Raw genomic sequence first — 21,243 nt, 5'->3', positions numbered from 1 at the left:
ACATCCTTTATAGGTAAAAATCCATTTAAAACTACACAGCTTAATAAGGCTGGCTCTACCTTCAAGAAACTTGCAATCTAATAGGAAGATGTAAGAATGTAAGTTACTTTACTAGAAAATTTTATAAGACCTAAAAAGTGGAAGAAACCACAACAATAAGCTTAATATTTATTAAGTGCTTTCTATGTACCAGCATTATTCTGAGGAATTCACATGTATTAATATAACACATACAACAGCCCTATGAGATACATTGTTATCCCCATTTTATACAAACAAACACTAAAGCACAGAAATATTTTTAAGTAACTAACTTTGAGATCTTGGAAACATGATGGAGCCAATATTCCAAATTAGGTAGTATGTGCTCACAGCCTATGTTCCTAACCCACTACACTAAAACAGTTCTAGCTACAATTAATTGGCGGATAGCTTTAGATAACAGAAAGGATTTCAATGGTGGTGACGATAGAAGGGAGAGCAGTCTGGCAAAAGAAAAAAAATGAACAAAGTGAAATATGTATGAAAAACAGCACAGTTCAAGGAAAGGGGCATTCATAATCTGTACTTTAATAAGCACTCTACATGATTCTGATGGAGGTAGACCTGGGGATCACCTTTGAAAACCAGTGACAAAGGGCAATGTCCAATGATGTGTATATTCTAGGGACTGAAAAAGAAAGATCAATGGCACAGGGTTCTTAAAAGCAGAAAAAGTCTGCTGGTAAAATGACAGGCCGAAAAGATTGGCAAAGGACAAAAAGATTAGTAAAATATTTATGGAAGGAATCAGTCCTCCCTAAATATTTTGAAATTTAAAATTAGTAATTCTTATTTTATGACTCTATTGTTAACTCTATTTAACTAACTGGTAATTATTTGGTACTAGGGATTAAAGATAAAATAACTTCTTACCCGACTAGCTTAAGAGGTTAAAACAGTTATTAGAATTTTGTCAGACTACCAAAAGGATGTGATAATGTTAAGTGCTAAGGATTCTGCTAATAATTTATTTTTATAGGATGTGAACCTCTCTGTATACAAGCTTGTAGTTTAATTAGACAGCCAAAACACTCACATATAACAAGTAATTGATAAGACAGCATATTATTAAATCCTCAGGCAAGTGGCATATGCTATAGCACTTTTGAGAAAATTTGTATCAGAATGGTTGAGAAAAGCATAAAGGACTTAGGCTAACTAGTCCTGGATTAATGGGTTGTGTTCAAGCAAGTAAAGGAGAGATGGCAAAGCATTACAGGTGGGTGGCATGAAAAAGAAAGTTTTGCCTAGAATAGGAAGTGGAGCTTAGTTTGCACGGGACACTGAAAATGTGTCACCTTGCTGAAGCAAATGGTCAAATGTGCAGAAATAACAGGAACTGGGGTAGAGGATGAATAAGCTGTAAATTTGAAACTGCACAGTATGAACTTTACTGGTATATAAGATTCTACAATTAAACAAATACATCATTATTTGCTAGCACACCAGGAGAGCTCTATCTATTACTACTCAACCCTTTCAAAAAAAAAGAAAAAAATTATTTTGCACTGCGATGGAGAGAGACTAAGAAAAATTCTAGAGATACTGATTCAGAAAATAATGCTGACAAGCCAATATGAAAGTACACTTACTAAAACCATACAACTGAATAATGGGAAATATGCATAGCTAAAGGGTTACAGGCATTGCTTATCAATTTGTATTTAAGAAATGTCATTATATCAAGTTTCTGGAAATCGAATTTCTATTTAGCAAGATATGTATATCCTAAATTTAGAAGGACACCTCCTATATAAGGATCAAATGAAATATATAAGGTGTAAAATCACATATATTAAGTACAGAGGATAGAACAAGATTATCCCTATTAAAAGGTAAGAAAACTTGGAAAGAAAGAAAAAGTAAACTTTTCTAATGATAAAAACGAAAAAAGAAAATACGTGTCCTGAGATATTTGTTTAAAAATACAAATTCCCAGGCTCCATCACAAATCACTGAATCAAAATTTTAGGGAGAGGGGGTCTAGGTATTTTATAAAAATAAACGCCTCAACAAAAGCTTATCAAGTTCGGGAAACACATGATATGACCAAATGTAAGATCTGAACACCAGTATATTTAATATTATATTTTTCAAATATAATTAAAAAACAATGAAGGTTGAAGGTAATGGGTGGGTCAAGAAAGAAACTGTATTAATGAAAATATAAGTTATTAATAAAGTTCCCATTGACATCTAAAAGGACTTCCCATAATCCATAATACTATCCACTGTATCTGAAATTCAGACTGATACTTGAACTGTCTGATGGGTTTACTGCAGTGGTGATGAATTTGAACTAGTGACCCACAAACTCATCCTGTAGCACTTGTACCTAATGAGATTTGCTGATATATATAGTTCAATAATAGCTCATAAGAAATATAACTAGTCAGAGAATAAAGCTTTTGACCTTAACAAAATTACTATGCTTTACTTAAGGGAATTAACTAACCAGCCAGACTTAGCTATTAACTAAAAATTTTTCACATCCAGTAAAAATATTTTTGGCCAAGAGAACTAACAAATTATCTGACAGTCAAAAATTAAGTTCTGGATCTAGTTCAGACCTGAATCAGGTGACACTGTCAAACGTTTTAGATAAGAAAACATATTGAGAGTAATCTTTCATGTTTCTTGGAAATAAGTTATTTATTTAATAGTTGTTTTTTAATCACTTCAACTCCACTATGTTTTGGGGGAAGGCTATATTTGCACACAATTTGAATCTTGCACTCGTTTAGGTAATAGAATACACAGTACCCAGTCTCAAAATGCTTGAAATCTAGTGATAAAAGCATAAAATTGCATCAATAATTAAGCTGAGGCTGGCAAGGAGGTTTTTATACTGGGATCTTTACTACCCCTGAGGACTCTTTTATTCACCTCCACCTAATAACTACCGCATATGAAGCACTTGATATGTTAGCTCCCTTGAACACACTTAACCATTAGTGACCCCAAACAAAAACACTACAAATTTGGCCAGGCGTGGTGGTTCATGTCTGTAATCCTAGCACTTTGGGAGGCTGAGGCAGGCGGATCACTTAAGGTCAGGAGTTCGAGACCAGCCTGACCAACATGGTGAAACGCCATCTCTACTAAAAAATACAAAAATTAGCCAGGCGTGGTGGCGGGCGCCTGTAATACCAGCTAGTCGGGAGGCTGAAGCAGGAGAGTCACTTGAACCCAAGAGGCAGTGGTTGCAGTGAGCTGAGATTGTGCCACTGCACTCTAGCCTGGGCGACAGAGAGAGATTCCTCAAAAACAAAACCAAATAAAAACTACAAACTTGGTGGAGCTCTGAGTTGATACCATTTTTCTCTGGTACATAACTGTATTCCAAATTATGAAAACTCTGAATTTCAAATTCCTAAGTGGAAGAGTTCCTCTAGTCCCAATTTACAGATGAGAAAACTGAGGAACCAAAGTCAGATACCTACTAAGTGACTAAGGAAAAATTCAAAACCAGGTCAGCCTGGTCAGGACTCAAAAGCCCAGATATATTCTTTTCCCATCCCATGTTGGATTTCAGAGATAAAACATCCAAATCATGACCATATGAGGGTGGTGATTACAATTCATTTAGGCTTCTAATAGCTTCTAAGTCAAGGGTGAGCAAACTTTTTCTGTAAAGGGCCAGATATTAAATATTGAGGCTTTGCAAGACAGATTGCTTTCTGCTGCAGGTACTCAATTCTGTCAGTTTAGCATAAAAGTAGACAATATGCAAATGAGTAAGAGTGGCTGTGTTTCAATAAAACTTTACCAAAAACAGACCTCAAACTGGATTTGGCCATCAGGCCATAGTTTCCCAAGCCCTGTCATAAGTCAGTGTCAGGTTTTAAATCATTCCTTTCAGGAACTATACTTTTATGCAAATTGGACACAAGAAGTAAAAAATGTAGGCTGCCAAATTTGGAAAGGCTGGTTATTCAAATTTAGTAATTTGGACTTTATCCTGCAGACATCATGATTCTTTCAACTCTAATGTTCCAGCAGTGTACTCTTAGGGGCTGCCGAGAGTAAATATAAAAAGCCAATAAAGGATTCCTGAAGGAGAAGAGGCTATGATTACAGTCATATTTTAACAAAATTTACCTGACAATGTTTAGAATGACTGTAAACAGTCAGGACTTCAGAAGGAAGGCAGAAAATTTAAAAAGCAATAATAATTTCGTGTTTAATCAGTGCCAGACATTTTCAGCAAGAATTCCCTAATGTTCAATCATTGCCAGACATTTTCAGCAAGAATCATCTGGCAAGCTTAGAAATCCTAACCCCTAATCCAAGAATGCTAACAAAATAAATATCTGTGGTAGGGAACAGTAAGCTGTATGTTGAAAAAGTTTTCCAGGTGATTCTATGTAGAGCCGAATTTGGAAGCCACTGCAACAGTCCATGACAAACATGATAAAGGTAGAATCTAACTATTTTTAGCTACAGTATTTTGGAATTTCGTAGGTTCACTTTAAGTTGTCTCAATGTTTAGAGAAATGCTACTGGCATTTAATGGGCCAGGTCTGGAGATGAGAACTATCCTTGCATCCTGCACAACCTTCAAATACCTACCAGATATATAACTAGGTGAAATACCTGTTTATAATTTTGAGCACCTAATTCCATTTTACACAAAAACTACAATATTTTTGCACTATTCTTTAAGAGTTATTTGTTATTTCTGATGATCACTGATACTCATACTGATCTTGGTATCCGAGTCACAAATATAACACGTCTGTATCAGTTTGCACTTCTAACAATCACATTCATGAGGCCATATGTACAAACTTTTGCTCTTCATTGCTTTCTGGTATTGTGCCTGAACACTTAAATACTGAAACATAAAATGTATAATAAATTCTTCATTTTTTTCTAATATCATTGTGCCTAAGTATTTACATAACATATAAAATGTACAATCTTTTTCTTATATATCTCCTTTAAGAAATTACATAGATTTTTAAAAATAATGTAGGTTACTATCATTTTAGAAGAGTAAGGAAGTGTTACAGAATGTTGCATAAATGGGATATTAGGTCTGATGTACTTGAGAACAATTGGTTTAAACTACAAAGGTACTAGGAAAATATAGGAATAATTCTAGAGACAGAAAGCAGTTGGGGATGAACAGGAGTAGGGAGAAGGAAGGGATTCAGGGTAATGTCTGAGTAGCCGGCTTAAATCAGGTGGAGGCAGCATGATTATTCAAGACAGGGAACATTAAAAAAAGAAAATTAGTAAAATTTTGAACAAATTTATACTTAGATTCTAGTGTAGTCCACACTTGAAAATGTGATTTTAGAATAAAGGAGCGAGGTCTGGGCTAGAAATAAAGATACAGCTTTGGTGTCAACAGCAAAGGTTTCAGATGAGACTATCCACAAAAGGCATGTAGAAGATGATACTGGTACTCTGGGGAAGATAAATATTTAGAAATGGATGGATGGGCCAAGTGCAGTGGCTCACGCCTATAATCCTAGCATCTTGGGAGGCTGAGGCGGACGGATCAGGAGGTCAGGAGATTGAGACCATCCTGGCCAACATGGTGAAACCCCGTCTCTATTAAAAATACAAAAATTAGCTGGGTGTGGTGGTGCACACCTGTAGTCCCAGCTACTCAGGAGGCTGAGGCAGAAGAATCGCTTAAACTGGGAGACAGAGGTTGCAGTGAGCCAAGATCGCACCACTGCACTCCAGCCTGGCAACAGAGCAAGACTCCGTCTTAAAAAAAAAAAAAAAAAAAAAGAAATGGATGGAAGACAAAGGCCTCAAAGAGAAACAGAGGTACACATAAACTAGGAAAGGGTATTGTCAAAGCAGCAGCCAGTTCATCTATTTAAATTTTAGAAGGAAGGAGTAGTCAAAAATATGTAGCATATTGGCAGAAAACTTAGCCTTAGAGAAGACGGATCTTTTTTCCTTTCAATTAAAAAATGAGAATGGATTCAGCTACAGACAAGTTTGTTTGAAGGGAGGAGGAATAAGAGAGTTAAGTGGGATTATCATCTCCAGTTACATACAGAATCATATTTGTTTGGTGAAACAGAAGCAAATTAATCTGTTGAGAACAAGAAAGGCAAAGTTTGCTAAGGGGTTGATGAAAGAAGTAGAAGGAATGTATGAGGACATAGACCAGACATAAATAAAATTGCTGAGTCTGATAAATTTTGATTCATTAATTTGTCGTGGCATCAATCTCCAAAACTGTATTTGGCAATCTAAATTGTATTCCTAAATTAATTTAAAGTTGAGGGGATTCACAGGGAAAGTGTGGCAGAAAAATAAGGGACCAGACAGTACAGTTTGGGCTGGTAAGGAGAAAAAAGTGAACCTAATAAGCCATTAGTTTCTTAGATAATTAGAGGAAAAGGGAGTGATCAAGGAACTGGAAGAGTGAGTTGGAAATTGTGGGCTGGGGGGGGTATCTTAATGATTACGAATCTGATGTTCTTCCTGCAGGAGAACTTACATTTATCCACAAACATATACATGCAGCATTATACACACCAGGTAAAAAACTATGTTCAATTAAGTCAAAGAGTTGGTATAACAGATGAGCATTATTAAAAAGCTAAAAAGATAGTAAATTATGGCAAAACAAAGCAATAAGCTTTCAATCACAACAGTCCTAAGAATTTGAGAAGTAAAGAAATGAGCTGATTTACTCAAGCACATATTGGAGTCACTGAGTTGCTGAAACTAGAATACAGAGCTACTGATATTCAGGGCACTATTCTAACCAATCTTGCTGACTACAATAACATATTTTATCTTGATGAACCATTTAAATGGCATGAAAGCATGGAACAATACTACAACCAAAGGTACCCATTTATGAATATTGCTATTTCCAAACTTAAATACAAAGATCAGCAAGTTACAGGAAGAAAATATCTATTAAGTTAATGTTGCCTTAGGGCAAATGCCCAATAAAGAGCTTGTTTTCTTGATCCCTGAACAAAGCTCCAGGTTCACCAGAAAAGGTACCCTGATGTCTAATTCTGCAGGTCAACTAAAACCTTTTCTTTCAATTAAAGAGGCTACAAATATATCTAACTTTCTTACAAGAAGAAGCTACTTACGAGATATTTCACTGGCAATATATTAAAAGGAACATTAAACGGAAGACTTTGTTATTAAAAAAAAAAAAAAGGATTTTTCCTAGGGCCCAATCATTTATTTTTTCTTTTATTTCTCATAAACATGAAATACATAATGATTATATAAGGTAACGGAAGCAGACAATCTAAACCCAAGCATATCAAGATAAATGTAAGATTTAAAACATTCATTTTATACAAGACTATCATTTTTTAACATGTAAGAAGAGTTTTCAAACTGGAAAAGTCTTAAACTTTTTATTCCACAATTTCAACATATTTTAGGAAAAGGAGCACTGCTGTGAAAAACAAAGGTTTTTTAAAAAGCAGCAAAGTATCACAGGACATTAGGCAAAGCAGCAGAATTGCAAGCAGCTATATCCAAAGAAGCAGTGTGGTCTTAAGGTATGAAATGTAGTCAGGAGTTTGAGACCAGCTTGGCCAACATGGTGAAACCCAGTCTCTACTAATAATACCAGAAAAATTACTCGGGTGTGCTGGCGCGCACCTGTAATCCCAGCTACTTGGGAGACTGAGCAAGAGAATCACTTGAACCCGGGAGGCGGAGGTTGCAGTGAGCCGAGACTCCAGCCACTCCAGGCAGAGTGCAGTGAGCGCCATTGCACTCCAGCCTGGGTGACAAGAGCGAAACTCCGTCTCAAAAAAAAAAAAAGACATGAAATGTAAAAAACCTGTTGGATCCACAGGAGTCATTTCAGGCAATTAGGCACATGCAGATAGCAGAGGAAGCTATTACAGGTGACTCTGCAAAGTCTATACTTTAATTCTCTACATGTGTCGGTGCATGTGCTACCCATACATAGCCATATATTTGGGTTGTGTGACCCATGTACTTAAAAAGCATATATTTAATAAGTTTCCATCACTTACAACTCTGTCATATCTTCCAATTTTGATGACAATGACCTTTAAATTATCTAAAATTATTTTATTTGCTTAATTGTTCCTTATGTCTTTATACCCTTCCTTCCTCCTAACTCTTCAACGAGAACAGGAACTTTGTTCAGTGTTGAATGAACATCGTAATATCAGAAAATAAAACATGTAATTAAGTCTCATATTTCAATTTCTACTCTAGGACAATGTACTTTAGTAAAAAAGAAATTATAATATTTTGGTTGAAATAAAAATTATAGAAAACAGAGCAATGACACAAAGTCACATTATGTATTTCTTGGTTAAAAGATTCTGTTTTCCCCCTGAAGTTCCCTTTCACACTACAGGTTAACAGATGTCCCACACGTGGTATCGCCAGTATGAATTTATGAAGTCAGCAGTTAATAAGTCTACACAAAACTGCATACAGAGACCTCAATAAATGTCTTTTAAACTGAACTGAGATAATCAATAGATTCTCCCCCCAATCTCACTAAAAACCTCCTACCTCATTTGCATCAAACTTGATTTCCTTCCAAAATCAGATCTTTATCCCAAACTGCTCCATTTCAGTAAAAGACAACATTCACTTAAGCAAGAAACTTAAGAAACTTAAGAGTTATTCCTATTCCTCCTTCCTTAATTTCCCATATCCAAACCTTTGGCAAACATGGTGGACTTTAGTCAAAATGAATCACAAATCGTCTACTCTCCACATTCATTGCCTTCACCGTACTCCAAGCTCTCATCATCTCTCTCTTGAACTACCTTGTCTCCTACCTTGGCCTGCTGATTCCCACATACTTTAAATCCATTCTCCAAAAAGTGAACAAAGCACTTTTTATCCAAATAGTTCATATTACTCTCCTGCTCAAATTCTCTAATGGCTTTCTGCTTTATGCAGCACAAAATGTTACAGAGGACTAGAAATGGCTAATTTTTCAAATATTAGGTAAAGAAAAGACATCTTAGAGTTGCCCCATTAAATCTCAAAATTAACATATTTTAGGAAAAGGTTTCCCTGCCTGTCTCTTCAACCTTATCTCTTACCAATCTCTCACTGGCTTACTATTCCCCAGTCACACTGCTCTTACTGTTCCTTGAAAACATCAATTTCTTTCCTACCTCAAGCCCTCGTCTGTGTTTCCTCTGCCTGGAATGTTCTTCCCCAATCTTCGCATGGCTGACTCTTTTATTAATATTTAGGACTCACCTCAAGCTTCACCCCTTAAATAAAGCCTTCTCTGACCATCTATCCTGTTTTATTTTCTTCATAACATTTATTAGTATATGAAATTACTTTACTCTTTTATGTTTATTTGCTTATGATACATCCCATTTCCCTGCAAGAATGTAAGCTCTGTAAGACTTCCTTCCATAAGATAAGGGACCTTGTCTGTCTTGTTCACAAATATACTGTTAGCATCTGTATCAGTTCCTGTTTTATAGTAGTTGATTAAGACCTATATTAAAATAACAAAACATTTAAACTTTAATTTCAAAGGCATTTTTAATTTCAAAGTGACTTGAGAATCTGCTGCAAAGAAGCTAGCTGATACTACCCCTTTACTTTGATGCTAACATAAACATTTATCATATAACTAGGTAGTGAATGAGATGATTCTAGATGACCAAGTCTTCTGATTCCATAGTCAATATACTCCTGCCACCCTAACCAAGCTGCCTCTCTCATGTTAAAAAATGTATAATCAGAAAATAAAACATGTAATTAATTCAAATATTTCAATTTCTATTCTAGGACAATATCTTTTAGTAAAAAAGAAATTAAATTTGTAATATTTAATGTTAATATAAGTAAATATTTTAACAGTATATACTGTGAACACTAAATTGGAATATAAACATTAATAAATTATACACAAAAACAATGGACTTTTTTTTCCTTAAAAAGAGGCAAACAGTAGCTTTTCCTGAATATAAATTATTTAGAATAAAAATGTAATTTTTCAACAAATTTTTGGTCAACAAAAACCAAATCAGTGCTTATAGACAAGCCAAATTAGAAAATAAAATGAACCAAGATAGATGACTTCACTTAGGTTAAATATATTAAAAAGTAATAATTATATATAATTAAAAATTTTCCTTTTTATACTATAGAAGAGGTATCACCAGATATCCATTTTTAAAGTATATTTCCTTTTCTATTCCCCCCAATCCACCAAATATGTGGCATAAGATGGTAGGTTTAAATATATATACACATCAAACCTATCAAAATATATATATATACGTGTGTGTGTGTGTGTGTGTATATATATATATATATATCAAAGATTTACTGTAACTACGCACAAGTTATACAATCCATCAATTGTGCTCCTTGGTATTACCCAATGAGATGAAAACTATGTTCACAGAAAAACTTGTACACAGATGTTTATGGCAGCTTTATAATTGCCCAAACTTAGAGGCAACCAAGATGTCTTTCAATGGGTGAATGAATAAACTGTGGTACATCATAAAATACAATATTAATCAGCGCTAAAATGAAATGAGCTATCAAGCCACAAAAAGACACAAAAGAATTTTAAATGCACATTTCTAAATGAAAGAAGCCAATCTGCAGAGGCTACATACTGTATGAATCCAACTATGAGACTTTCTGGCAAAGATAAAACCAGGGAGAGAATAAAAAGATCAGTGATTCTGATCATTAGAGAAATGCAAATCAAAACTACAATGAGACACCATCTAACGCCAGTCAGAATGGTAATTATTAAAAAGTAAGGAAACAACAGACTCTGGCCAGGCTGTGGAGAAATAGGAACACGTTTAAACTGCTGGTGGGAATGTAAATTAGTTCAACCATTGGGGAAGGCAGTGTGGCGATTCCTCAAGGATCTAGAACCAGAAATACTATTTGACCCAGCAATCCCATTACTGGGTATATAGCCAAAGGAGTATAAATCATTCTAATATAAAGACACATGCACACATATGTTTACTGCAGCACTATTTACAATAGCAAAGACATGGAACCAACCCAAATGCCCATCAATGACAAATTGGATAAACAAATGTGGTACATATATACCATGGAATACTATGCAGTCACAAAAAAAGAATGAGCTCATGTCCTTTGCAGGAACATGGATGAAGCTGGAAGCCATCATCTTCAACAAACTAACACAGGCACAAAAAACCAAACATTGCATGTTCTCACTCATAAGTGGGAATTGAACAATGAGAACCCATGGACACAGGGAAGGGAACAACACACACCAGGGCCTTTTGCAAGGTGCGGGGCAAGGGGAGGGAGGGCATTAAGACAAACACCTAATGCAGCCAGGGCTCAAAACCTAGACGACAGGTTGATCGATGCAGCAAACCATGATGGCACATGTATACCCATGTAACAAACCTGCACATTCTGCACATGTATCCTGGTACTTAAAGTAAATTTAAAAAAAAAAAAATCAGTGATTGCTAGGGGTTGGGGGAGTGAGAGATGAATAGGTGGAACACAGGAATTTTCAGGGCAGTAAAGCAATTCCCTATGATACTATAGTGATAGTTATATGTCATTACACATTTGTCAAACTCCATTGAACCTACAACAGTAAAAACCCTAATGTAAACTATGCACTTTCTGTGATAATATGTTAATGCAAGTTCATCAATAATAATGAATGTGCTCACTCTGATGCAAGATGGTGGTGGCAGGGAAGACTTCGCTTGTAGGGTGGAAAAGGGAACATACGGGAACTCTGTACTTCCAACTCAATTTTGCTATGAACCTAAAATTTATCTAAAAGTGAAGACTATATTTTAAAAATTTAACTGGAAAAAATCACTTAAATGACTGCTTTATTAAAAGCTGAAAAAAACAAAACGTAAAAAGGCAAAAAATTAAGGTTAACTAGTGTGAAAGAGGGCAATATTTAAGAGAAACTAGTAGTTTCATTGTCTGTAACAATCTACAGATGACCTCTTAAGTCTGTCCTAAATCAAAAATAAAAACGGCCCTGTGCCTGTAAGTTTTAATCAATTGAAAAGACATTATTAGGCCAGGCGTGGTGGCTCACACCTGTAATCCCAGTAATTTAAGAGCCTGAGGCGGGCGGATCACTTGAGGTCAGGAGTTCAAGACCAGCTTGGCCAACATGGTGAAATCCCACCTCTACCAAAAATACAGAAAAATTGGCCAGACATGGCTATAATCCTAGTTACCTGGGAGGCTGAGGTGGGAGGATCGCTTGAACCTGGGAGGCAGAGGTTGCAGTGGGCCAAGATCAGATCATGTCACCAATATCAGGATTTCCTAGATTTGAAGGCTGAACGTCACATTTTCTGTGTGTATTCCTCCATTGATGAAGACATAGGTTGATTTCATATCTTGGTTATTGTAAACAATGCTGCAGTGAACATGGGAACGTAGACATTTCACAATATAATAATTTCATTTCCTCTAGATATGTACCAAGAAGTCAAAGAAATGAGATTGATGGATCATATATGGTAGTTCTCTTTTTAATTTTTTTATGAAACTCCATACTATTTTTCAGTACATGGCTGTACCAATTTACAACAGTGTAAAAGAGTTCTATTCTCTCTATATCCTCGCCAACACTTAGTCTTATCATCGTCTTTTGGATAATAGGTATGAGGTGACATCTAACAGGTGTGAGGTGACATCTCATTGTGGTTTTTATTTGCATTTCCCTGATGATTAATGACGTTGAGCATTTTTTCACACACCTGATGTACACTGTATGTTGTCTTTTGAAGACCATCAATGCAAGTCCTTTGTTCATCTTAAAAAATTGGGTTGTTTTTGTATCATTGAGTTCTTAAATATATTTTGGATATTAAGCCTTTATTAAATGTATGGTTTGCAAATATTTTCTCCTATTCTGTCAATTATTGTTCACTCTGTTGATCGTTTCCTTTGCTGTGCCGAAGCTTATTCAGTTGATGCAATACCATTTCTCTATTTTCACTTTTATTCCTTATGCTTTTGGGGTTATATCCAAAAACTCATTGCCCCGACCAATGTCAAGAAACTTTTCCCTTTGTTTTCTTCGAGTAATTTTACAGTTTTCGCTCTTTAAGTCTTTAATCTATTTTGAGTTGATTTTTGTATATGGTGTAAAAAAAATAGTACAGGAATGAAATTTTTATGCTCATGCTTCTGCATATGGATATTCAGTTTTTCCAACACCATTTATTGAAGAAACTATCACTTCTCCATTCTGTGTTCTTAACATCTTTGTTAAAGATCAACTGATTGTACACATGGTATAAGCTTTCTGTTCTGTTCTTCTGGTCTTTATCTCTGGTTTTATGCCAGTACCACATTGTTTGGATTACTAGGTTTGTAGTATATTTTGAACAATTATGGAGGCATCGGGTAGTATGATGCTTCCAGAATTGTTCTTGCTATGGCGGCTTGGAGTCTTTTGTGGTTACATACAAATTTTAGAATTGCTTTTTCTATTTCTGTGTAAAATATCATTGGAATTTTGATAGCTGTTGTATCAAATATATAGATTGCTTTGGGTAATATGGACATTTTAATAATATTAATTCTTCAAATTCAAGAACAGGATATCTTTCCATTTATGTGTCTTCAATTTCTTTCATCAATGTTTTATCGATTACTGTGTAGATCATTCACCTCCTTTGTTAAATTCATTCCTTTTTATTTTTATGCTACTGTACAGGGGATTGTTTTCTTAACTTCTTATTCATTGTTAGTTTATGGAAACACAACTGGTTTTTGTACGCTAATTTTATATTTTGCAACTTTACTGAATTCATTTATTAATTTTAACATTTTTGGCGGAGTCCTTAGGGTTTCCTACATATAAGATCATGTTATCTACAGAAAGACAATTTTACTTTTACCTTATTGATTTCCACATCTTTTATCTCTTTTTCAGGTCTAACTGCTTTGATTCGGATGTACAGTACTTTATAAACTAGAAGTGATGAGAGAAGAAATCCTTGTCTTCTTCCTCATCTTAAGAGGACAAGCTTCCAGCTACCTGAGGGCTTATATAATCTTTATGGTGTTGAGATACGTACCTTCTATCCCTAATTTGTTGAGTTTTTATCACAAAGTGATAATCTTGTCAAATGTTTTTTCTGTATCTATTGAGAGATCACACAATTTCTGTCCTTTATTCTGTTAATGTGGTGTATCATTTATTGGTTCTAGCATATGCTGAACCATCCTAGCATCCCTGGGATAAATCCCACTTGGTCACTGTGTGTGAACCTTGTAATGTGTTGCTGAATTGAGTTTAGTAGTATTTTGTTGAGGATTTCTGCGTCTACGTTCATCAGAGATACTGACTTGTATTTTTTTTTTTCTTTTAGTGTCCTTGTTTGGCTTTGGTATCACAGTAACACCAGACTTGTAAAACGAGTTTGGAAGTATTCCCTCCTCTAAGGTTTTGGAAGAGTTTTAGGACTTGTGCTATGTCTTCTTTAAAGGTTTGTTGGAATTCACCAGTGGAGCCTTCAGGTCCAAAGCTTTTCTTTTTTGGGAGGTTCTTGATTACTGATTCAGTCTCCTTACAGTCATTGGGTGTGATTGGATTTTCTCTTTCTTCATGATTGGTAGACTCTATGCTTCTAGAAAAAAATTTCCATTTCTTCTAGGCTATCCATCTGTTTGTGTATAGTTATTCACTGTAGTCTCTTATTATCGCATTTGTATTTCTGTTGTATCAGCTGTAATGGCTCCTCTTTCATTTCTAATTTTAATTGAGTCCTTTTTTTGCATAGTCTAGCTAAAGATTTGTCAGTTCAGTTTCTTTTCACAAAACCAACTGTTAGTTTCATTATCTCTTCTACAGTTGTTCTAGTCCCTATTTCATGTATTTCTGCTCTGATCTTTATTATTCCTTTCCTTCTAACAACTTTATGTCTGGTTTGGATTCTAGTACAAGGTTTCCAATCTTTTGGCTTCTTTGGGCCACACTGGAAGAAGGATTGTCTTGGGCCACATGTAAATTACACTAACACTAACGCCAGCTGATGAGCTGGGAAAAAAAAAAAAAACAAACGCAAAAAATCTCTCATAATGTTTTAAGAAAGTTAGAAAGTTTACAAGTTTGTATTGGGTCACATTCAAAGCCATCCTGGGCTGCATGTGGCCCACAGGTTGGACAAGCTTGTTCTAGTCCTTTGAGATACAAAGTAAGGTTATTCATTTGATTATCTTCTTTTTTCCTTAATGTAAGCATTTATCACCATAAAATTCCCTCTTAAAACTGCTTTTGCTGCTTCACGTAAGTTTTGCTATGTTGTTTCCACTGTCTTTTGTCTCAAGACACCTTTTCAAATGTCCCTTTTTTCTTTGATCCACTGGTTGTTCAGGAATGTGTTAATTTCCACATATTTGTAAATTTTCCAGTTTTCCTCCTGGTGTTATTGATTTCTAGTTTCATACTCTTATGCTTACAAAAAATACTTGATACAATTTCAGTCTTCTCAAATTTCTTAACACTTGTTTTATGACCTAATGTGTCTTTAAGAATGTTCAATGTGCACTTAAAAAGAGTGTATATTCTGCTACTGTTCGATTGAATGCTCTATATACGCCTGTTACGTCCATTTGGCCTAAAATGTTGTTCAAGCCTGTTATTTCTTTATTGATTTTCTGTCTGGCTAATCTATCTATTGCTAAAGCAGGGGTACAAAAGTCCCTATTATTATATTACTATCTATTGTTCCTATCATTTCTGTTAAGATTTTAGAATCTTGGCTTTCTCATTATAAAAAATATTTTGGTGCTCTGATGTTGAGTGTATATATATTTACAACTATTATATCTTCTGGATAAACTGCCTTCTTTATCATTGTATAACGACTTTCTTTGTCTCTTACGACAGTTTTTGACTTGATGTCTATTTTATCTTACGTAAATATAGCCACCCCATTCTCTTCTGGTTACCATTTGCGTGAAATATCTTTTTCCATTTCTTCATTTTCAGCCTATGTGTGTCCTTAATGCTAAAATGAATCTCTTTTAGGCATAATACTGTAGGATCTTTTAAAATATATATTTTTAAAAACTCTGGCTTTTGATTAGAGAACTTAATCCATTTACATTAAAAGTAATTGTGGATAAAGACTTACCATTGTCATTTTGTTGTTTTCTGACTATCTTGTAGCTCCTCTTATTTCTTTCATCTTCTCTTAATGTTTTCCTTTGCGATTTGACTTTTTTTTTTTTGGTACTTATTTGCTTTCTCTTTATCTTTTGTGTATTTACAGGGGTTTTTCTCCACGAAATGTATATAAGACATCTTGTAGTTATAACAGTCTGTTGTTAAGCTGATAAAAATTTAATTTCAATCACATACAAAAACTCTTAACTTCTCCACACCCTCTCCAAGTTTACATTATTGAGGACACAACTTACATCTTTTTAGATTATATATTTATCAACAAATTATCATAGCTAAAGCTTTATTTTGTTCCTTTGATGGTGTCACGTTTCCCTGATCATTTGAGATCCTTATGGACTTGCACTGGTGTCTGCATATTTGAAGAAGTAGGCACCTCTCCAGTCTTTACAGAGGAGCTTTAACATAGGAAGCCCTTTACCAGTCAGCCTGTCCAGAGATTCCGGACAGCATGGCTGGCATAGCCCACGAGCAGGCTTGCTGCTTGACTTCTCCAGTAGGCTAGCCTCAGTTACTGGGTCCGCAAGGATGGGTCTGGAGACTGGTTCTGTGGGATCTGGCCTGGTGCCTGGGTCCATGGGTGCCAGCCTGGCACTTGGGTTCACTGAGGTGGTTCTAGTGCTGGGGTTCACAGTAAAGTTAGAGGCTCACTTGACTCTCCTTCCTCCACTTGGAGGGCATCTTTCTCCATACTGTGCTGCACAGGCTTGGGAAGGGGTGAAACAATTAATGTGCAACTGTAGTTCCTACCCTCTTCAATGCATCATTTGTTGTATCTATGCTACACCCGGGTGCTACAATCTATCATTTGGAATCCTTAGCTCTTGTGAAGGTATTTTTGTCTATGAATGGTTATTCGAAACACTTCTGTGAAGAAACAAATGCTGAAAACTACTATTCTGACATTTTACTAACATCACTCTTCCTATTTAACTTTTAAATATGATGAAGTCACTCCCTTGCTTAAAAAATCTGATGCCATCCCATCTTTCAAAATAAAAGGCAAGCCCTTACTCCAACCTCTAAGACTCCACATGATCTAGCCCCTACACTTCTCTAGCTTTTCTCCAACTCTCCCCGCTAGGTACTTGCATTCCATTCATACTAATCTTGCTTTTCTTTGAACGCAGATCTACATGCTCACACATTAAGTCTTTGTTCTAGCTATTCCATCTGCATAGATACAGCCCTTTCTCTCAAATATCCACATTGTTTGTTCCCTGCTCAAATATCTCATTCTTGATCTACATATAAAAGAGAAATGTCTTCCTATTCTTTTTACCCTGCTTTATTTTTCTTCACAACATTTACTACCTGATAAAATATATTTACTTATTTATTTTGTCTATCATCTCCCTCTCCTCTATGAATGTGAAAACTGTGAAAGCAGGGGCTTCAGACTATTTGGTTTGCAGCTGTATATTCAGAGCCTAGAACCTGGCCAATACTAGATGCCCAAGAAATGGTTACTACATGAATAAAACAACAAATTAATGTATCTAGACATAATTTTTTAGAATAAATTTCTTCTTTAAGAAATATAAATGATCAGCTTCAAAATATCTGTTATCTCAGTAAAACTAAAATGAAAAATAAGGCATGGTATAGAATTGTCATTCCCATACCCATCAGAAGTTACCACTACAATAATAAGATATCAAGGATTTCACTGAGTGATATCATGATTATACTATTCAAACTTAAGGGATTTTTATTTGATTAAAAAATCCTACTCAGGGCCTGAGTAGGATGAAAAGGACAATCCCACAAACATGCAGTTCTGTGTAGGGTATCAGTCAGAACAGGAAGAGATGAACACTGACATATGATGGTAACCCACAAGATGTTTAAGAGGCCAATTGGGATAGGGTGGGTATGCTCATAGGAAGACAGCTCAACACACAGAATCAGAACCTGATTGGGGGTGAGAAGAACATCCACAGGTAGTGATGAACCAGGGTGTGATACTGGAGTCTAAGAGAGTGAGGAAGATTTCTACATAATAGGCTTGATGGTTAAGGAGGAGGCTGCGCAACATGAACAGTTAAGATTTCAAGCAAGGTGAAAAGGTATTCACACACAGGGTAAGCCTAGCATGGAGAGTCAGAGTCTGAGTGGGGTTGGAGTGGAGATAGGGAGAGTCAAACATGGAGGTCTGTCAGTGTGGGATGGCAAAGTCCAAGTGGAGGCGACATCACAGAAAACAGCAGAGTAAGCATCTCTAAAAATTGTCTCTTCCACAAAAGCACAAAGAAAACTGGAAAATAGAATCAACTTTATCAGAACTCTAAAAATTAATAGAAAGCTTGCATCCAAGTTGCATTTATTTTTAAAAAGCTTAATCTCATTAAGAATGATGTGCTTTCTATTTTAACTTGCCCTAGTCCCATCCCTTGCTCTCCAGATCCACAGTAGTCTTGAAGAAACGACAGCTCGCATTCCCAGTGCACTCTAGAAGCTACGTTAAAAAGCAGCAAGAGTTGTAGCTCATTCAAAGCTTCATTCTCCCCAAATTATTACTTGACCGGTCTTGTTTCCAGGAAGACCCTATTTGCAATGCTGACCATATGTGACCTGACTCAGAGCTTGCACAATGCAAAACGCCTTTTCCCCAGGGAGATATTCATTGAAAAAAATTACAGGAAAGTGTTTTATACCATATCTACTTGAGGCAGTGAATAACAGTTGGAGCAACAGACTTAAATCTTAAAAGGAAAAGCTGAGAATGAAATACCAGTAACAGACTTTGAAAAGCTCTGACATATTACTGGGAATCTAGAAGGTCATACACATGCCTAAGGCTGTGTACATGCTCAAGGAAGACCTGAAAAGGGCCTAAGCTTTGAAGCTCTGCACAAGCAGGACATAAGGACAAGGCAGAGTTGCCAACTACCCAGCTGAGTGTTGAAGGCATGCCCCAACACACACACACACACAAAATCCTCTGGCAAAGACTAGGAGATTTACTGGTTCCAGGCATGTAAAGAAATCTTTGTCCAGTCATTAGCAACAACTAAGCTAACCAACTAGAGACAGAATTATCTACTGAGGTAGTCACACACATCAAATAGAGTTTGCAGAATTAATTCACAAAAGTAATTAAATGAAGAAACAACTACAAGTACTCCAACAAACCCTGAAGAGAGGGCAAAATGTGATTTTCATAGTTGTCAAATTATTTTATTATAAGTCTCCACTATTTGGACATTTTTATATTATTTAGAATGTCCACATTATTTCAAAGACCATTTATTATTTAAAATGTCCAAATGTAATTTTCAACAAAAAATTATAAGATATGCAAAGAAACAAGAAAATATGAACCATACACAGGAAGAAAAGCAAATAACAGAAACTGTCCCTGAGGAAATCCAGATATTGGACTTATTAAACACTTCTAAGTCAGCTTTTTATTTTTTTTTTTTTTTTTTGGCTCAAAGATACATACTTCTCATTTGTGATCTGGATTATCTTCATTTTCCACTGTGGGCAGAAGGAGCACACATAAAGGTAGAATCCATAGATTTTCACTGGATAATGGTAAAATGGTAAGAGGGCCTGGATAAGTACCAACTTCAAAATAAAAAGCAGAAAATAGTATCACAACAGAATATCCTAAGAATGGATATAACAATATACTATGGAACAAGGAGCTTATGAACTTTGTAACATGTCACATTTCAGATTTCATAATAAATTTTCCAAGGTATGTTTTTGTCATTCTCAGTTTTTCTGTAATAATAAAAAAGCAGGGAGATAATAGGCAGGTCTTCCTTTGAGACGAGCAAGAAAGAGGAGACTGGTGAGATCAAATCCAATCCATAGCCACTTGGGGCAAAGTTGGGGCAAAAGAGGATCTGAAATGATAATAGGTGGAAGAAGTGTGCTAAAAGAGTTGGTTGAAAGATTCTGGGTTGCCAAGAAGAAAAGGAGAATGCAGACTGTTAAAACTGATCCACAGAAGGCCAATGTGACTTTCCGTGACCAGAATGCTTAATTCCATTCCTACTGCCTCAAGATTAACTTCCTTGTTTAGATATAAGAAAATAGGTTCTCAATTTAACAAACACAAGTTACTCACTTAATATTTAACATAGTGAGACTACTTTTTGTTCTCTAGTGAGTTAGCAAGGTTTCAGTGTTCCAGCAGGACAACTCAGCCATTTATTATTGATCACGCCCTACAGTTGAAGACACAGGCTCACAGAAGGTCATGATAGCCCATGTTCACTTAGGTAAAAGTTGTAAATGAAAATTTAGTATCAAATCTCCTGTAAGTTAGCTATTTTTAAAATGTTCAATGAACTAAAGGAAAACATGCCTATAGAACTAAAGGAAGGTATAAGGACAATGTCTCACCAAATAGGGAATATCAATACAGAGATATAAGTTGTTTTTAAAAGAACCAAATAACCTGGAGTTGAAAGTGCCATCATGGAAATGCAAAACTCACTAGAAGGGTTCAACAGCAGATATGAGCAGGAAGAAGAAAGAATCAGCAAAGTTGAAGATAGGTCAATTTATATTATCCAGTATGAGGAACAGAAAAAAAAAAAAAAAGAATAAAGAAAAAGAAACGGAGCCTCAGAGACCTGTGGAATATCATGAAGTGAACCAACATACTCATAATGGGAGTCCCAGAAGGAAAGAAGGAAAAGAAATAATGGTTGAAAACATCTCAATTCTGAAGAAAAGCATCAATCTATATACATTTAAGAAGCTTAACAAACTCCGAGGAAGATAAATTCAAAGAGAATCCACATGAAGGCAGATGATTATCAAACTGCTGATACAAAGAATTCTTCATCTTAGAAAATTGAGGATGAAAAAACTCAAAACAAAGGCAACAAGAGATGTGACTCATCATGTACAAGAGATACTAAGTATTAACATTTAATTTCTCATTAGAAAATATAGAGGCCAGAAGGCAGTGGGAGGACATACTCAAAGTTCTAAAAGAATTTTTTTTAAACTGTCTAACAAGAATTCTATATCCATAAAAACTATCCTTCAAAAATGAAGGTAAAATGAAAGCATTA

The 21,243-nt window shown here is 35.5% G+C and overlaps 1 protein-coding gene across 7 annotated transcripts in view; it reads right to left on the bottom strand.

Annotated features, from left to right (window-relative positions):
* The window catches only part of SHOC2 (SHOC2 leucine rich repeat scaffold protein), a 93,302-nt gene that overhangs the window by 47,911 nt on the left and 24,148 nt on the right, over positions 1–21,243 (bottom strand). The window contains exon 3 of one of the 7 annotated variants that reach the window (XM_055352122.2): positions 12,237–12,421. The exons of the other annotated variants lie outside the window; for them this stretch is intronic. The gene's annotated coding sequence lies outside the window, so the exon portion shown is untranslated. The remainder of the gene's footprint in view (positions 1–12,236; positions 12,422–21,243) is intronic. 7 annotated transcript variants of the gene reach the window in all.

The sequence above is a fragment of the Gorilla gorilla genome, chromosome 8 (genome assembly GCF_029281585.2).
Source record: "Gorilla gorilla gorilla isolate KB3781 chromosome 8, NHGRI_mGorGor1-v2.1_pri, whole genome shotgun sequence".
NCBI lineage: Eukaryota > Metazoa > Chordata > Mammalia > Primates > Hominidae > Gorilla > Gorilla gorilla.
This window is presented reverse-complemented; position numbering and strand designations above follow the sequence as displayed.